Below are 18,403 nucleotides of genomic sequence, written 5' to 3' on the forward strand. Positions count from 1 at the left end.
ACTAAGGATATGAAAGGCGAGGTCGACTCGCATCTTGTCAAACCCATTGGGGAAAATATGACTACGAGTCAGCTTTGGTGCAAACTGCAGTGTTAAACAGGTACTGTCCAGCTTCCACATGGGAGAAACGTGCTCCCAGAGGACCTACAATATTTGTAATCAAGTTCGAAAAAAGCATTGTACTTAATACCGAAAAACAATCAACCAAGGCAGCACATTAAAAGAAAAGACCAGCATGTAGCAAGCTTACTCGGCCAAGGTGCGTGTTGAGTCGTCGCTTTATCATTGTGTTTCGCACACATTTAATAAGGTGTGGAAAGTCTGAAATAAAGTGCACGAACCTGTGTTCATCACAGGGATGCGTTACTCTACACTGTACTTTCTTCCCGTTGCCGTACACGCCAAGGTTTTGCCACATCGAACGGTTCCAGGCTGCGCCATCTGTGCAGATATAGTGAACTAGAAGCCGAGCTCGTTCACACATTGCTGCTTCCAACACAATTTTTGTAAGCATTCTGGACTTCACATTGCCGCTGGAAGCAAAAACACCTATAGAAAAATGAAGCACATTAAATATATGGTTGTGCGACAATTTAAAATTAGAAATTATGTTGTACAAAAATCCTCACCGATTATTTGGGTCCAGCTGCCTACCAGAGGCTGAAACATGACGACAAGCCCATGATCGGCCTTTGTATGCTTGTCACTGAGGTCAGTGAACTCACCTAGGCCAACATACCCTTCAATGTGTTTTTAAGATTTCATGTCCGAGAGTAGAAAGTTTCATCTCATCGATGAGTAAGCCCCCATGATGCTTCATACCTTCAAGTTCAACTTTTTTTTAACACACCCAAGAAGCTTGGCACTGAACCAATACGAAGCTTTGAATCCCTGTAAATAGAAACATCAGTAACTTTTTTTGTTCATGTAAAAAATAAGGCACGGCTCAAATACATTCATATATCTTTGCAGACGGACTCTGCTAGGTAGCACAAGGATTTTGTGGGATCTCAAGTGCTCATACAGTCGTGCACTTTTCATTCACAGGAGGATACATTCCAGCAGCCATTCTTTGTTATAACAGTACCCACGGTTGGAGTATCTCCTTGACGCTTCAAAGCACGCACGCACAGCAGATTGCTGTCTTTTTTGGGAGCTCTTTAAGCTGTAAAACATATTTAGAATTAGAAAATCAGTTCTTAAAGAAAGGCACAACAAGACAAAGCATTCACTCTAACCTCTCGCTTGAAAAAGGTTGCCTTGATTGCCATGTTTTTTTCTTGTAGATTTTTTAGAGCAACCTGTAGCGAGCACAACTTGTTCCTTCGTCGTAGGGTACGCATGGCATACTGTAGCCGCTTCCCAGCAATGTTTGTAAGCTGTAGTCGAGCCTTCTTTTTGCAGTGTAGCAAGCGAGCTTTTAGACTGCTTCTGCTCTCTTTGCATGACAAGCAGCAGTGAGCTTGCTGTGCAGATGTATCTGAAACAACAATTGAAAACAAAAAAATAACATTTCAAACCCATGAGTGCGGTCACGCAGTTCATTTATACAGATTGCTATATGCTACATACAACCTCTACAAATCCAAGAAAATTTACGCTGAGGTACTGATGTAGTGCACGCAGTAGAGAACAGGTGATGACCAGCTAAACTTCCAATGTTGTTCACATTTAGCTCCTCAAACTCCTTGGTATGGCCAATTCAACTGCATACAGTGAGGCTGTTTGCATAAGACAATGCTTCTTCTGCTTACTCTTTAAATTTCCCAACGGCTTCCTTGTGACGCTGCCCAGCCAAATAGATGCAGCAGCTGGGAATTCCTTCTCCAATGGAGAACACTACCATTTTGGTTAACACAACAGGTGGCGTTTCGTTCATTGCAAACTCCGCGGCCTGGTAACAAGCAATGTTGCTTTGCTTAAACTTCTGCACTGACCACATTTCCGAAGGTCGCTTAAGCTCGAAAATGAACAATTCTGTAAGTGGACTGAGCATTCCATACCGCTGTATTCCTGCAGCCTCCACGTCAGCCGGTGGGCACTCGCCCGTCGTGTCGAGACAAGCGCCGCTTCTCTTGTAAAGTATAGGAGCGTCTGAGACATCTTTCTTTCTTTCGGCAGGGTCCTGCTGAAGTATTTCGGCATGTTCGGGAATACGTTGGGCACGGCGTCTTCCGAGAGGGCAGGAATGCGACGCGGTATCAACACTTGAATGAAGTTGAGAGTATGACGGAAGCCCGTCTGGTCGGGATGATGCATACTTAAAAGGAAGAGGTCTGGACACCGACCAAAAATGGTTTAAAATAGTTATTTACGTTTCGGCTCCCCCACGGGAGCCTTGTTCACAATGAAAGAAGCGGCAGAGCTGGCGCCCCTTTTTATGTGCGTCTCAGAACATGATTAAGGCACCTGGCATACATGGGCGGCAGATTGCCTTCGTTGCAATTAAGAGTGTGCGCCGTGGTTTGGATGATTAGGGACTCAAGATAAAGACGCGAAGAATGATTTCGTTCCTTGGCAATCACACTAGATTTCTCCCAGTTAACCTTATGTGATGTGGCTGCGCAGTGTTCGGCCAAGGCATGCGATGCAACATGTCGTTTCTACGACACGTTGCATCGAATGCAACGTGCCTCGAATGCCTGCATCGAATGCGTCGAATGCTTGCATCGAATGCCTGCGGCGCGTCAGCGCTGCAGGTGCGAGAAAGTCTGTCCGACGTACCTTAAGACACAGCCATCACCAAATGGGGCGTCCGTGCCCAATGCCTCACCGCGCGGGCAGCCAGCGTCGGAGCCTAGCAAACTTGACCCCACTGCGCAATGCCGGCATGCCTATAGGGGACAAACGCACACAATACGAGCACAGAAACTTTTCCTACGTAGTCCCTAGACGAAGTCAGATATTGAAGGAGCCCCCTAGAATTTTTCACTCGCACCCGCTCGTACTCGCGCCTGCGCACAAACGTCGGGTGATCCCTCAAACGACCGTCTCGTGGCGGTGGCGCGTGGATGGAGGGGCTTTAGCCAGGCCGTGCTGCGCGTGGCGCAGCTGCGCGCGCTATTTTCTTGGAGGTAATCTGCAGCAAGTACAAAGGCTACAAGAGGCGAGGTGGCTTGCGGGTAGTTTTGCGCTGTGTACGCGCGTGCCTTGTACTAGAGGTCGCGTGACCGCAAGTTACAAAAACGCGTTGAAACTAAAGAGAGCGCCAAGCTTTTCGCTAGCCGCTGAGGTCGCTCTTGATCATGCTGGCGTTCTGGCAGTGAGTACCCGCGGTCATTGAGTGAGAGCTGTGCCTGTTTGCTGTGCGCGCGTGAAAAAATGTTTGTTACTTTAGTTAGTAAGCTAATGATCCCTGTAATATATACAGCCGATAAGACTGCTAACCTCACACCTAACAGCTGTCTGATTTGCTATCGCAATCGATGCTTAGCCTCTTGGAAGAAACGGACTTTTTCTGCATCCACAATACGGTAAATGAATTAATTCATCGTTTCTTTTAGGTTCTGCAGTAGGCTCTGGTGCTTCGGTCTGGTGGTAAAGCGTGTCTGTCATATATTTTCGCCTGTCATAGCTACTAAGAAATACCTAAACACATTCAATGCATTCGGCGTGTCCCACTAGCGCATAATTATTACAGCGCCTTATCCGCAAGGCATTGCAAGTATACAGTATGCTGTAGTACAGACGCCCCCGTGCTTGTCGCTTCGCAGTCGCATCGATTAAGCATGGCAATGTTCATATATATGATTGTATTTCGACAGAAATAGTCCCAACGCTATTGTACGTTGGATCGCCCCAGCAACGTGGGCAAACATGAATTTTTTTTTTCATTCACGAAAGCGTAAAGCCAAACAGATGATTGGGGTTAACCTACGGTTACTTGTTGCGCATGTGAAACGTTGCGAATATTTTTCTAGAGCCTCTTGTGACTGTATGCTGCGACGAATAGCGATGTAAAGACCATTACGTCGCGCCGTCCAGCGGTTCGTGATGCCGTGATAAAGGGAGTTCAACGTAGTACGTATGCAACGTAGTACGTATGCAAAAGTATACGGACCACGCAAGCGCGTGCCGAACGGCTTCTCCGCGACACTTCCGGTGCGTCAGCTATCGTTGGGAACAGGGTTAGGCTGGAAAAGTGTCAAGTTGTTGTTCGGCCTGTCAATTTTCTTGTGCGGGCGCGAGGCTTTTCTATCTTACGCAATGCGCTCTTCGGTAGTCGTGGCGACACGCTTCTTTTTGGACAGCACTATCATTGGAACTGATATCAGTGCGTTACCAGAATTGCCAGAACTGATGTCAAAGCTAACCGTTCTTGTGTTCTTTGGGAGATACCACGAGCACTGTTACACCACACCAATCCACGAACAGCGAGCACGGAGAAATATCTGAAGCAGATTTCTTTGACCTGACTGAAAGTAAGTTTCTTGAAGGCTGGAAAGATCAAAACTGGACCACGCGAACGCATACAGCGCAGCAATATCAGACGTGACGGCAACGAGATCCCCACCAAACATCTGATATTACCTCTGCATACAACGTTCTGGCAGAGACCATTGAGACCAGGTATACTAATATAGCTGTAAGGCCCCACATCCCAAACCTCAGACGACGCTGCTATAGGTGTGAAAGATATGACCATGGCTCGCAGAGCCACCGTGGTCAACTCACCCGTGCGAAATGTTGAATCCAACACCACCCCTTGAACAACTGTACTGGTACAGACCATTGTGTGAAATGTGATGGCCACCAACTAGCACATTCACGAACTTGTCCAAAACTGTAAAACAAAAGAAACAATAATCACACTAAAAGGTAAAAAAGTCTACTTCAAAGAAACTCATGAAAAGTGCTCGGTTTTTCACAGCACAGGTTATGCTTATGCGGCGCGTCAGGGGCAGTGTCGCACTGGCAATCGCCCGCGCGTAGCCAGCAGTCGACTGTGGTGCCCGCCCCTGTGTCGGCAGTAGTTAAATAAAGCGAGCGCATACAGTATTGTGAAACACGCACACACGCGCGCGCGCCTCGTAGAAAGAAAGGCGGATGTAGATGAAAGAGGGTGATAGCGAAGAAAGCGCGAGGAGGAAAGCGGAGGAGGGTGCAGCGGAACCATGAGGCGGAGGATGAGGGTTTAATGAAAGCGTGAGGGAAAAAAAAGCATAGTGCTGCGCAAGACGGGCTTTGCGGCGGCGATGGCTACGAGATGGCGCCAGAGTAGCGCGCTTCGTCTGTTCACCGATGGCACCACCGATACCCTATATGGAAACAAAGCACTGTATGAGCTGTCTGTCTGTGGCGGCTGCTGTGAATCGCGCCCGCGCGTCATCCACTCCGTGCCTCTCGCGATCTCCCGATTAGCAAGGCAGTCGCGCCACACTTTGCTGTTTGCAACATGCCGCACGAGACAGATTGTCCGCGCCACTGAATATATCGCGAAATGAAAACACGTATACACCTGCGCTCAAATTTCGCATTAGGGAATATCGTAATCCTTGAAATTTTTCTAGATGTACGATGTGAAGTGTGTTAACGCAATTTCCTCAGTCTCTGTAAAGCCTTCATCGCGTTCCGCCAGAGCGCTTTCGAAGCCAGAACGCTGGCTTCGAAAGTAGATGGCGCGTGCCGGAAGTAGTCTGCAAGAGTGCCATGTTCGCTACTATTATAGCCTGTTTATAAAAAAAATTATGTATGGTCCCCCCCCCCCCCCAAAAAAAAAAAAAATAACTGCCCAAGTACTCCCTACAAATGGCTAACCAGCGAAGTTGAAATGTGCGGCCCCGGTGTTTATCACTGGGGCCCACAGTTCATTAAACGATGGCTTGGTAGGCTGTCCGATCCTCGGTACGCAGTTGGTGCTTGCGCTAGGCTGCACGAGCCTATTTTGCCAGGGCTGCGGCGTCGGCATGGCGTAGACGAGCTCGTTCCCAGCTTTGCTCGCGGCGTTGCTGATCAAAAGCTGCTACTCCTCAGGAGAACGTATGACCCGTGGCCTACCCATTTCGGAGCCGGAGAGAAACTGCTGGACGCGCACTCGGCTGCGACGGATAGCAACGACGTCACTGCTGGCGCGGCCAATCTTACGTCTTTCTTTCTTTTTTTTTTTGCACATGCGTGTGGGGTTGCGCGCAGGAGTTTTCAGCGTACAGGCGACAGAAGGACGGACGAATCGGCTAGCGATATACAGTTTCGCTGTAACATACTTCGCCCCCTCATGCTGCAGAGCTCGGAGGCTCGAGGGCTAGTTGGCCTCAAGGCCTTTCTTTACCAGGCCAGGTCTGAAATGCGCACGAACAACCTGCAAGGGCAGACATCCAGCGCGTCCCAGGAGGCGATGGACACAACTTCGGCGCCGTTAGTGCCGCGGAAAAAAACGATCTAGGGTCCAAGGGATTCTTGAACATTAATTAAAAATTCTACTCTATGCACGGAACAATTTTTATTGGTATTATGCGACGCAGACAATGAGTTGAAATGTTAATTGATTCGTTCAGAACGTTGACAACATAATCAAACTACAATCTAAACATCAGTCTGAAATTTTCTGTGTCCAGGAGAGACACCTAAATCCGAACCAAATAAATTTACTCCAGAGGTATGCCATCTTCCTAAGAAGACCACGACGATGGTATTGCATCGTTGGATGGGTTGGCCATAATCGTCAACAAGTTTGTTGCTTGTCAAATTATGGCACTACAGACTCGCCTCGAGGCAGTTCCTACACCAGCAATGCTGTTTGACAAGCTGAGCGAACAAGTCGACACGCTCTATTTACGTACCACCTAAGTACCACCTCAGCAAAACAATTCTAGAGCCTTAAAGACCAGCTACCAAAACCCCATATCATTACCGGGGATTTTAATGGCCATAACAATCTCTTGGAAAATTCCCGTGGATACTCAGTGAATACGGCATTCATGCCGATACGCTGAGCGTTTATTCACTTCTACATACGAGAAATTTGGCTTCTGAACTGTGCACGAAAATATAGTAGGCCCCTAGCTACCGATACCTAAACTTTGTCACTCCTTTATGTCCCACGTGCTGCAGCCGTACCTTTCAATAAAGTTTATCACCACCGCCACCGATCATTATAGACTTAGCGCTGCACTTCGTGTGCGACGTTCGCTACAAGGGACAGAATTGATGAATTACGAAAAGCTTAATAACTGTTCAAGTCTAGTTGCAATCACGAGTGATTCAAATGAGTTATCTGCTTCATAAACTGGTCATGTAAGAAGTGGGAAACTCTGAAACTGAGCGCTGTCGACAAACTTTCCTCCACGAAGGCTGAACTGGCCCGGTAATAAAATACAACTCTTACCATGACTGCGAAATAATGCTTTGTCAACAACGTCAAGGAACTTATAGGTAAATATAGTCCAAATGTGCTGTGTCCAAGGTACCCATTTAAAACTTACACGGTCAGGATTTCAACCGCTATTCGCCATTTTTCGTAAGGACCGTGCCGACGCCAACGCCTCGTCAGGTGGTGTGGCAAGCGTAGTTGATAAGCGTGTAGCATGCAGGCCTTTAGAACTCCGAATGCCTCTTGAGGCAGTTGTGGTTGGAGCCTTACGCTCAGGAAAACTCGTTACAATCTTTTCTGTGTACACACCGCCCGGCTACCGTTTCCATAGAACATAATTTCTGGGTCTAATCGATGAGCTACCTGAGGCTTACATACTCGTAGGTAATTTCAACACACACTATAATCTCTGGGAAGACTATCAATGAGATGCAAAGGGCGGTTAGTAGAACAATTGTTTCTTCAGGTGCATGCTTATTAAATAAAAAGGGAGCCGGCATTCTATAGCACAGGACATAATACCTACCGTACTACTAATACTAATACCGTAACAGGCGCTCGCAAGCCAGACGTTCTCAGAAAGCACAAAAGAGCCTTTAGTGCCTTCTGAGCCGATGCTCGCTGGGGACGGTGTTCTGGTATTGCTCCTTCACCCAGAAGACGACCATCTAATTGACTGCATGCGTTGGTCATAGATTGTCTTTGTGCTTAAAGCTGAGGACAGTGGCACAATAGGTGGCCAATGCTCTCACAGGCGCAGACATCACATGCAGGACTGTCTCGAAAACCAGCAAGAGACGAGGCCTGGCCGTGAGAGCTTAATACTTCGGATGTATTCTATGAAATTACTGAACGTAACTCGACTGTTAAGCACACCGTAATTATTGCTTAAAATTGCACTTGGCATATTATTAAACACTCGTGCATTTATTCTATGCTTTGGAAATCAAACACGCATGCATGGCTGCTGCAACACGCTGACCTGCGTATCACGTGTAAAAACGTTCAGTTTTCGATCCGATTGGTCTTGTTTTGACTGGCTAAATACCAAAGCAGTCGCACAAGAATACACAAAAACACGTAGCTATTATCGCAGAAATCACTTAAGAATTTGGAAAACATTAATCGCAGGAACATCGCCTTGATAAACAAAATCATACTTTGTTACAGCACAGCCACACTTGTCATCTGCCTCCCACTAATGCCGGCGTATAATCGCTATCCCGCTCACCTGTCACCATTTTCAGCACGCTTCCAGTGAGGACTACATCCGTACTGCAGATCGAAAAATTCTGATGAAAAATGTTCCGCGGCGTTTTCCGCGTACGCACTTCATAATTAGACACGCTGGCCGGTAAGACTTCCATAACACTAAAAAAAATGGGTATCATGAAAATTGGTTTAGTCCCTCTAAGAATTTTAGTATAAACTATGCTATTGCTTAATTTAGAGCGTTTATAACTGCCGCTACATTTGAGTGCATTCCCCAAACGAATGGGGCTTCAAAGAGCACGTGCCGTGGTACATTGAACAATGTAAGAATGAGCTTAAGCAGCCAAACGAAGCTTGGGGCTTGCTGTGCGACTCCCTAACGGCAAAAAAACTTCATAAGCTTCAAGCACGTGAAATCCAAGGGCAGCTGAACATGAAGCATTGCTAAAAGAGAAAACGGGGAACACTACGCCACAGGCATAAATTCCTCTACGCAAGAAGCGAAAGTATCGAACAGGCTACGTAAATGAAGTAGTCAGCAAACTACCTTCTCCCTTTGGTCGATGATCAATGCAACCGCGTTCAAGAGCAGAGCAACATTCTCGGACAACATTATGAGCAGTCTGTCTAGCTCTGCAAACTACTCAGTCATTCCAGAAGCATGAAGAGATAGCAGAACGGTATGCACTGAACCGTAAATGTAGTGGAAAATAACCGTACAACCACCCTTTTAGCGTTGCCAAGTTCAGAGCTTCTTTGAGCGGCAATGAGAAACTGCACGTGGAACTGATAGAGCTAAGAAGATGATGATAAAACATCTTCCCTCTGACACGCAGATGGCCAGATGGCGTTGTTGTCTCTTTTCAACATTATCTGGGCAATAGGAAACATCCAAGTGGCAGGGAAAGAAGCGATTGTAATCTCTGTTGAAACAGGGTAAAGATCCGGTCTATGTGGCAAGCTGCCTGCCCATAGCACTCACAAGCTGCTTATGCAAACTCATCGAAAAAAAACTCAGTGCCCTTACACTCTGGGAAGAAGGATGACCAGCGCGAAGCTGTGTATGTGGGCCCCTTAATGGCGAACTGCACCAACCACCGCGGGTCAGCCCGGCATTGCACTATCTTCGGGATCGGCCCACGTATGCGGAGTGCTTAACGCCTGCTTCACATCCGCCGCGGGTCTGCCTGGCATTGCACTGTCTTCAGGATCTGCCACCTATGCAGGCTTAACGCCTGCATGAACTCCGCCGTTGGTCGGCCTGGCATTTCAGTCTTCGGGATGGGCCCACGTATGGGCAGTGCTTAACGCCTGCGTCACCTCCACCGTGGGTCGGCCTGGCATTGCACTGTCTTCGGGATCTGTCCACGTATGGGCAGTGCTTAACGCCTGCTGCACCTCCGCCGCGGGTCCGCCCGGCATTGCACTATCTCCGGGATCGGCCCACGTATGGAAAGTTTTTTGCTTACCACGCCAACAACACTAAAATTTTCTTCGACGGTAGAGGTACACAGCTTCGATGTAAGACTTAAATTGCAGATTTGTACATTTTCTTGAATCAAACAACCGACTCGATCCATAACAGTGCGGCTTTAGGGAAGGCCGATCGACGGCAGACCACCTCGTCCTCATTGAAGCATAAACATATATTTGCGAAGATTTCATACACAAACAGCTTTCCCTCCGTGTTCTTTCTCTCCATGCTTAGATATGGAAAGGCTCGCGATACCACGTGGCGGTATGGAATATTGCGCTACCTATCGGGATATGGGCATTTGCGGACAAATGATTGACGTAAGCGGAAGTTATTTATCAAACCGCACATTCCATGTTAGAATCGAAAAAACTCCGCCGACACCGTTTATGCAGGAAACTGGTGCACCGCAAGTTGGCGTACTTACTACTTAGCCTGCACACTTTTTATAAAAATAATTTATTTGCTCATCAATACCGCTTACTTTATTTTATTCGATAGACCTCGATGACTTACAGATTGAATTTAAGTCATTTAGCGTCACACTCTGTAAGCGACAAGTGCAGCTTGATCTGAAAAACGTGCGAACAAGAAACTTGGGCGAAATGTCATTGCTTTAAAGGGTCCCTCACCAGATCTGGCCATGTTGAGCTGACAAGCGCAGAGCATACAATGTGCGCCAACGATCCTGTTTGCAAAGAATGACATCGCTACGCGCCGCGGAATGACCTGAAATTTCAATGCGAACGCCATCTTCCTCTTCACTCGCGGCGAATACGCCCGGAGACGGACGGTGACGTAGTCGGGCTCCTGCGCCTGCGTTATCGGATCCGCAGTGTGACGTCGCTCGTGTTGACACGTGTCTTCGAGAATTATTCAAGACAACATCTGTTATCTGCGCGATCTGTTGCTTGAATTGACGAATTGAAGTTTAGAGAAATAATAAAACACACGAACTGCCTGTGTGCCTGTTTTTTGTTTTACTTCACACCGAAGCAAGAGAGATGGTACTTCCGCTTCGTTTGCTTGTTCCCACGGTTGTGCGATCATGTGCGCAGGTACTGAAACTATGTCATTTTCTACCGTGTTCCAGCACCGTGATCATACTCTGCGATCCACTTGTTCTGCCTCCGTATTCGTGTAGCAAGGAATTATACCGCTAGTCATGTTTCTTTGTGCTCAGCGCGCAAGATCGTGCGCTGCGCGAACGAGACAACAGCTCGCGCGCAACGCCATCGGTGGAAGTGCGTAGCACCAAAAAAATAAGCGAGGAGCAAAAAAAGAAAATGAAGGCGGGTTTGTGACGTGTGAATCGCGCAGTCCTCGCGGTCCGGTATGGGAGAACACTAGGAAGGAATTTCGCTTGCGTAGGCTAGACGGGGCGAGTGGAGAGAGCGTCTTGCTTGGCAGTGGAGCCAGCCTGCTGAAATCAGGGGTTCACGGCACTGCAAGATTTGTCTCGGCTATTAACCCTTTCGCTGTCACTGACGTACCGGTACGTCATCGCGCTTCCCTCCCACGGTGTCACTGACGTACCGGTACGTTCTCTATCGTGCGTTCAAAATTTCGCGCCTGAGCGCAAAAACAGGCGCTCCTGGATTGTCCACGCCATCTATTGACTCTTTCTACAACTTCGTATATTCGCTCCGACCTGTGTTAGTCCATGTATTGAAGAGTACGGTGCGACTGCCACTCCCCACTTTCTCCTTGCTGAGTGGCGCGGTGGCTCCGCGTTCGCTGGATCATGCGTTGCGCGCGTGTGGTTATGGGTTCAAGGGTTGTTGTGTAATCTCCGCTGGTTTGAAGGTTTTTATTTTTCTTCTGATGGTGTGCCTGCTACGGCGCGTCAAGTTCAGGCGCACGTGCCGTTGCCTCTCCAAAAAGGGTACTCGATTGCTGCTTTCGCTCTCTCGCCGCACCCTCGCTTCCGACCTGCCGCAGTAAACGTAAAGCCCTTCGAACTTTGTTTAGCCTTTTTTCATCTCCCTCTGTCTTCTTGATCACTCAACGTCCCATTACTCTCCGTTGCGCGGGCGACTGAAAGCGCATCCTCCCTGCGCGCGGTTACTTTCGGATGGCTCGGCGCGCGGGACCTTCGTCTGCTCATGGGAGCGGTGGCTGAATTCCGATTCAGAATACGAGCCGAGCTCGGATTCGGACTCGGACAAAGTCGCTTGAGACGAAGAGGGTTCCGCATCGTCAGATTCGGATGTTGAACAGATTTTATAGTCAGGCTGATGATGATGATGATGTTTACTAACAACAGCTGCAGAACACTGAAATGTGCATATTGCATTGACTATGTTATTTGTATACCAATCATAATCAAAAATAAATTGCTATGTTCATTCCCTGTTATGCTCGTTCCCTGAAACCAAGCCGACACTGGGGGTGCGTCACGGCCAGAAACGTCCGACAGCGAAAGGGTTAATGAGCCGATTTGAAAAATGTTTGCGGTAGAACGCTTCCTACAGGGCACGTAACAATTTCTAGCGTATAACCAAAATTTGATATGGGGGCTAGTGAGGGGCCCTTTAACACACGGCGGTAGCCCAGTCGCTGTGGCGCTGCGTTGCTGAAATTCAGGTTGCGAGTTCAATCCTGGCGGCGGCGACAGGCGTTTTGACGAAGGCTAAATGCAAAACCACGTGTTGTGGCCAAAGTTATTCCACATTCCACCATTACGGCGTGCCTCATAATCAGATCGTGGTTTTTGTTTGTATCACCCCGGAATTAAAGATGACTTTTTGGCAATGTTTACACCGTACCTTTAAAAAAATATTTAGACTTGGAGGCCCAAGAACATTGCCATAATTCATGACTAAAGGAGTAAATCAGTCACTTCTCCCTGCTGCTATGCATAACGTGCACATAGTATGATAGCATTGTTTATGATCCCCACTCCAAAAAAAATTTAACTCGGTGTTGCAAAATTTCAATATTTTGATACTCTTGTAACTATACTCAATGTTATTACGTTCTTTGTTCGCCCACGTGGAGTGTTCGTGGCACGTTCGGGTGGTCGTGAGAGTGCTGTCATGAGGGTGCTACGAAGGTGGCGACAAACGCCTTTAAAGCTTTAATAAAAGAGCAACCAGGTGTGCAAGGGATGATCCTGATTTCCTAACATTTAAGCCCAGGTGTGCTAGCAGTAACGCTTAGTTGCTCTTTTAGCTTAACTTTTCAGCGCTGCCAGGATACTTTGCAATGGGCAGCCGCATATATGCCATTCGCTTATAAATGATGATGATATTTTATGTTTGCCGGGGCTGAGCTATCAAGTGCGCTATCTTCAATCCGTACATTTCCCATAGCTTGCTTTAAATATTCTAGAGCATCCTTTTGTTGTTCGAAAAAAAGATAGAGGCAGTGGTGGATTAGCGCTAAATGCGAGAGAAATGCATCAGTATTACGTCGCACTACTTTCGGTAACCGGATGCATGATTTAAACCACGTTTACTACATTGCAAAGACTTGTTCACGAGCTCATTCTACAAACGTCCTCCCTCTTCGAGGAGCGAAGGGTAACTCGCAGTGGTCCGGAGCAGACCATGCCGTCAATTGCACTTTATATATACGCTCTTATATAGGCTTTACATCTACGCTGTAACTGGCTTCATACTGATTCTCTTAAAGCTAACGCAATAAAATGCACCAATGTCTTTAGGTCGTTATCGTCATTGTGAGCATCGCTGTTTCTTGGGACTCCTGGGCAATGTTCTAACTATTATTACCAGCCTGTAGAGGGAGATCAAAATGCTTAGCTCATGTCGGCAGAAACACCATTTGCTTTCGTGTAGCTATCAGTCTCCAAGTGTCATAATATGAGCCTCCCGCTCAGCCGAGTAGCGGGCGTTAGTGACGGCAGCGCAAGATTGAATATAGACATATATTTATAAACTATAATCTTCGCTCAAGATAGTTGTGCAAAACACTAGTACGTACTAAATTAGAGTGCACATGCGCGATTTGGTGACCCTTCCCAAGTCCCACTGAACCAAAGCCTTGCATCTGTCCGGAATCGAGCCACTCGTTTCATTCTATCGAACCGCTTTCGTTAGTATAGTGTGCTCTCAATCGTAGTATAGTGTGCTCTCAAAATCGAACCTTAAATCTAGCTGACCTTTTTCTACGCCTCAAATCTGGATATTTTGCTCTTTTGAGTAAGATTGATCATTACCATCCTTTTAAAAATCTTTTTTCTAACCCCTAGCTATACATAATCTCGAAGTGACCACCGTTGCAAAGTACGTTTGCAAACGTTTCGCACTAACTTGTATCATGACTCCTTTTGTGGGAAGAACCAGTACCGAATGGAGCCACCTTTTCGTCGCCACTTCCAATGACGCAAAATATTGAGCATTGCCTTACAAGATGTCTCGTGAAGCTCCTGTGCTGTACTTAATATTTTACGAATATGATACCACTCCTCTCTATAGTTCCTTCGGGCCCTGCAAATAGGTTTGATAAATAAATAAACCGGTTTGTCCCAACGTGATGCCATGTATTCAAGGAATACAAACTTCTTATATCGATTATTATCCTTTCATCTTTCTGAACGAAGTCACATTAAAAGGTGTCTTGCAGTCAGTTTGGTGTACTTTATTTGGTTTAAATAGCTTTGCGTGCAATTGGACGTCGTCATCTTAAGTTTGCATACTAGAAACAACTCAAAGCTGCACCCCTCCCATGACGCTAATGTAGTGAAACAGCATGTCGCCAGGCATAGGCGTAAGGGGCTGTGTTCGTTGGAGTACGTAAGTGTGATCGTTAAGCATTTCACGCCGTTTTAAAGGGGTGCGAACGCGACGGGCCTGGACGAATAGGTGATTTGGCTAAACCACGAAAACAAATATGTAGACTATGTAAAGGTGAATTCCTTATTGAATGCCTATACAGAAGCTGGCGCCTCCATGCATTCACTCAAGATTTGCCTCCTCCGTGCAACAAACGCGACTGTTATAGCGGCAGCATCATTTCCCACGGTTACTGCTTGCGACGACCTTTTTTCTGTATACAGTAATAGCACGCTGATAGACGTTCTGGGGACGAATTGCAACAAATGATTGAGGATCTTAACTGAGAAATATAAGAGTAGGGTTGAATATGAAGATGACGAAGGCAACGTTCAGTAGGCTGGCAAGAGAGGAATTCGTGATCGGCAGCCACCCTGGTAGTGACGGTAAAAAACACAGACGAAAGTAACTTTTATTAGGCGAACCTGTGCCCACAAGAACAGGCTACACTTAAAGCACAACGATAGCGGCGTACACAGTCGGCGATCGTCAAAAATCTGATCTATCGGTCAAGCGCGTCGGCTTTTATACACGAGCCATCGAACGTTCCAGAGTAATCACGGGTGCCCGCGTGTCTTCCAGAAAGTTGTACACCATTCGCGTCTTGCATAGATGCAATCGGATTACACAAGGTTCGGTGACAACAGATAGCGAATAGAACAGTCGATAACATTCCAGAAACTTCGGATACATGCAGGCGCGTCCGGCACTGAGCGATAACGTTTGCTAGATGGTGAAAAGCGCTCACCAGAAAAAGATAAACGAGTACACGTGTCAATATCAATTACTCACAGGAGATTCGGATGATGAGAAGGAAATTTACAAAATAAGAATGAATTGCAGCGCATACGCCTGGCATTACGAAATCATGACCGGGAACTAACCGCCATCATTGAAAACAAGTGTAGATCATTGCGTTCAACCGATACTGACGTATGGGGCAGAAACTTCGAGGTTAACAAAGAAGGTTGAGAACAAATAAAGGACCGCGCAAGAAGTGATGGAATGAAAAAATGATTAGTATGACGTTAAGATACACGAAGACAGCGGTGTGAAATAGAGACGAAACGGAAATAGCCAAATATTTCAGTTGGGATTAAGAGGCAAAAATGGAGCTGGGCAGGCGATGTAGTGAGTAGGGTAGATAACTGGTGGTCTATTAGTTACAAAATGGATGCCAAGGGTAGGGAAGCGCAGTCGAGAACAGCAGAAATTTAGGCGGGGTACCGCAATTAAGAAATTTGCCCGCACGACTTGGCATGAGCTAGTGAAAGACGAGTAATTAAAATTGCTGGGAGAGGCCTTCGTCCTGAAGTGGAAATAAATATAGGACGATGACTCTAATGGGTATTTTCACGTATTTCTTCAGAAGGAAAAATTCGAGTTTCCAACAGTGAATTTATAAGTCAAATACAAATCAGATAACGTTATAGCTAATGGCGTCGCATACTGCATGATAATACCTTCGTTCGTACGCATATGAAATTTCACGCGTTTCAAATTTACGCGTTTATATTACAGAATTCGCTATATTTGTTTTCGTAATATTTAGGTTTGACTCTATTGAATTTGTGCTGAAAATTTCGACTATTACCTCACCCCAAATTATAATGTGCGGAACAACTAACGTCTGCATCTGTCGCAGGAGTGTGCTGGACGAAACAGGGACGGGAGCAATGGCAAGCAACGAGGTTACAGGGCCAGCCGACGAGGCTGCAGTGGCTGCAGAATTGGCTGCCACCAGAGCTGAACTGGCAGCCACCAGGGCCGCTCTGGCTGCCACTATGGCTGCCCTGGCAGCCGCCGAGGCCGCCCTGCGGGAGGCACTGCTTCGACTGGCGGAGAGCCTGGCGGGCGTTCACGGAGGCGTTCCCGAGGCGGCTTGACCGCTCAGGTGGATGAGGTGGAAGCAAGCTCCATTTCTCCCTCGAAGGGCCGAAACACATTCAAGAATAAAATCTAGCCCATAAAAATTGTCGAAATACCACTGAAATTCATCCACCCCACCATGGCAGCTTGCACCATGCGAATATCGCAAATCAACACAAAAATTTGTGAAGTCGACACGATTCTAAAGTAATGCGTATCTGGTCAACGCCTCCTGTACTCCCGCTCCATATCGACTTGCAGTGCAGCGAAAGCTACGAGGTGCTCTAAGGCAACGCCGCGTGCTCCGTATACGTCGCATTGTAGGCAATGGAATGTAGTTGCTTGCTTCGGTGTCTGTTATACCACTAATAAATAGGTTACGTATTGTAGAGCACTTTATAAAGCCTTCACGTTTCATGGTAAACGCAGCAAAAGTTGACAAAGAACTACCCTCATTAAACATACTTGAAATTTAGGCTTGTTGGTAACCATTTTTCATTGAAACAGCGCGCTAACTGGGAAAAGAAGAAACCTGATAAGCAGACAGACCGAGGACTGGTCGCCCGGCGGTCTTTCTTCTTCATGTTCCGGTTAACACGCTGTTCCAATCCCGTATACTCATTGCTCTGTTGTGGTTCATATCTCATATGAAAGTCAGAAGATTATCCAATGATATCAAACATATATTCTAAACTAACGTGTCTGAGTTTCCCTTCATTAATTACTTCTCTCCACCTCGCGGGTTTCAGTAGAACAATTATGTCAAACTCTTGCCTTTGCTTCAAGTTGTTGACAAATTTGACTTCGCCCTACCATCTGCTCCCCGCCTGGTTAGCTCAGATGGTAGAGCCTAAATTGCAGTGTCTGTTTCAACACTGCGTGAATTGTGAAAATTTGCTGCTTGGGTATCTAAGCTACATAGAATTTAGGGGTTACTGCTTTTGTAAAGCAGAGGTGCGCCGTATCCGTAACTTTTGCGTAAACGAGTGCCTGCAAATACACGATGGAACATTTTAATCGCACGATGCTTCGCTCCAAACCTAGCATTTCGTTATTACTTTGTTACGGCAGACAGTTCGTGTTGCGCGGATCACGAATATTGGTATTTGGTGTCAAGATTACATATAAATAAGTATGATAGAATAGGGTACTGCCTGCGAAGCTTTCATCAAGCTTCTTATTGCTCTGGTGAGTTGTTCTACTCAAATGTCGGCCCTGTAGTAATGCGTAAAAGAATGCGCTATGCGCGCATTTCTCGGGAAGAAAATTTGCAACTAATTGCAACTGTTCTCCGAAACAGCCTCAGTAAAAGCATTCTACATGGGTGTTAACACTACTACGCTTCATCTATGTATAGCAATCACCTGAAAGAAAAGGTTCATGGTGAAGATCAAGAGCCAAGCCATTAAAAGCCATGCGATAGTGGCCTGAAGCGGTCTTTATCGACAATATGGCAGGCACCTCCCGCAATGGTAGCAACCGACTGTCGTTATGGCAAGGCACGTATTCACTAAAGGCATCCGTTCACTACAAGTTCTTTACAGTGCCAATTGGAATGCCTACAATGTATTCGAGGCACAAGAGTGCAGCTTCGGCTACCTGTACTACTTCTGCATGACCTTGTCCCGAAACACAATGGTGTTTAATTATACGAGCTGATTACTATTCGCTGTGTTAGTCCGTAAAATACTCTCTCATATACTCTCCTCATAAAGATTATATGCAAGCTTCATATTAATTCAC

The 18,403-nt window shown here is 46.6% G+C and overlaps 1 long non-coding RNA gene across 1 annotated transcript; it reads right to left on the bottom strand.

The window, feature by feature from the left end:
• Positions 1–829: 829 nt before the first annotated feature.
• On the bottom strand, positions 830–4,938 carry LOC129381318 (uncharacterized). Its single transcript, XR_008609522.2, has 3 exons — positions 4,675–4,938; positions 1,239–1,480; positions 830–1,165 (listed from the first exon to the last, which is right to left on the bottom strand). It is a non-coding gene; the product is annotated as an uncharacterized lncRNA (long non-coding RNA).
• Between the last annotated feature and the right edge of the window lie 13,465 nt (positions 4,939–18,403).

This window comes from Dermacentor andersoni, chromosome 1 (assembly GCF_023375885.2).
Source record: "Dermacentor andersoni chromosome 1, qqDerAnde1_hic_scaffold, whole genome shotgun sequence".
Classification (NCBI taxonomy): domain Eukaryota; kingdom Metazoa; phylum Arthropoda; class Arachnida; order Ixodida; family Ixodidae; genus Dermacentor; species Dermacentor andersoni.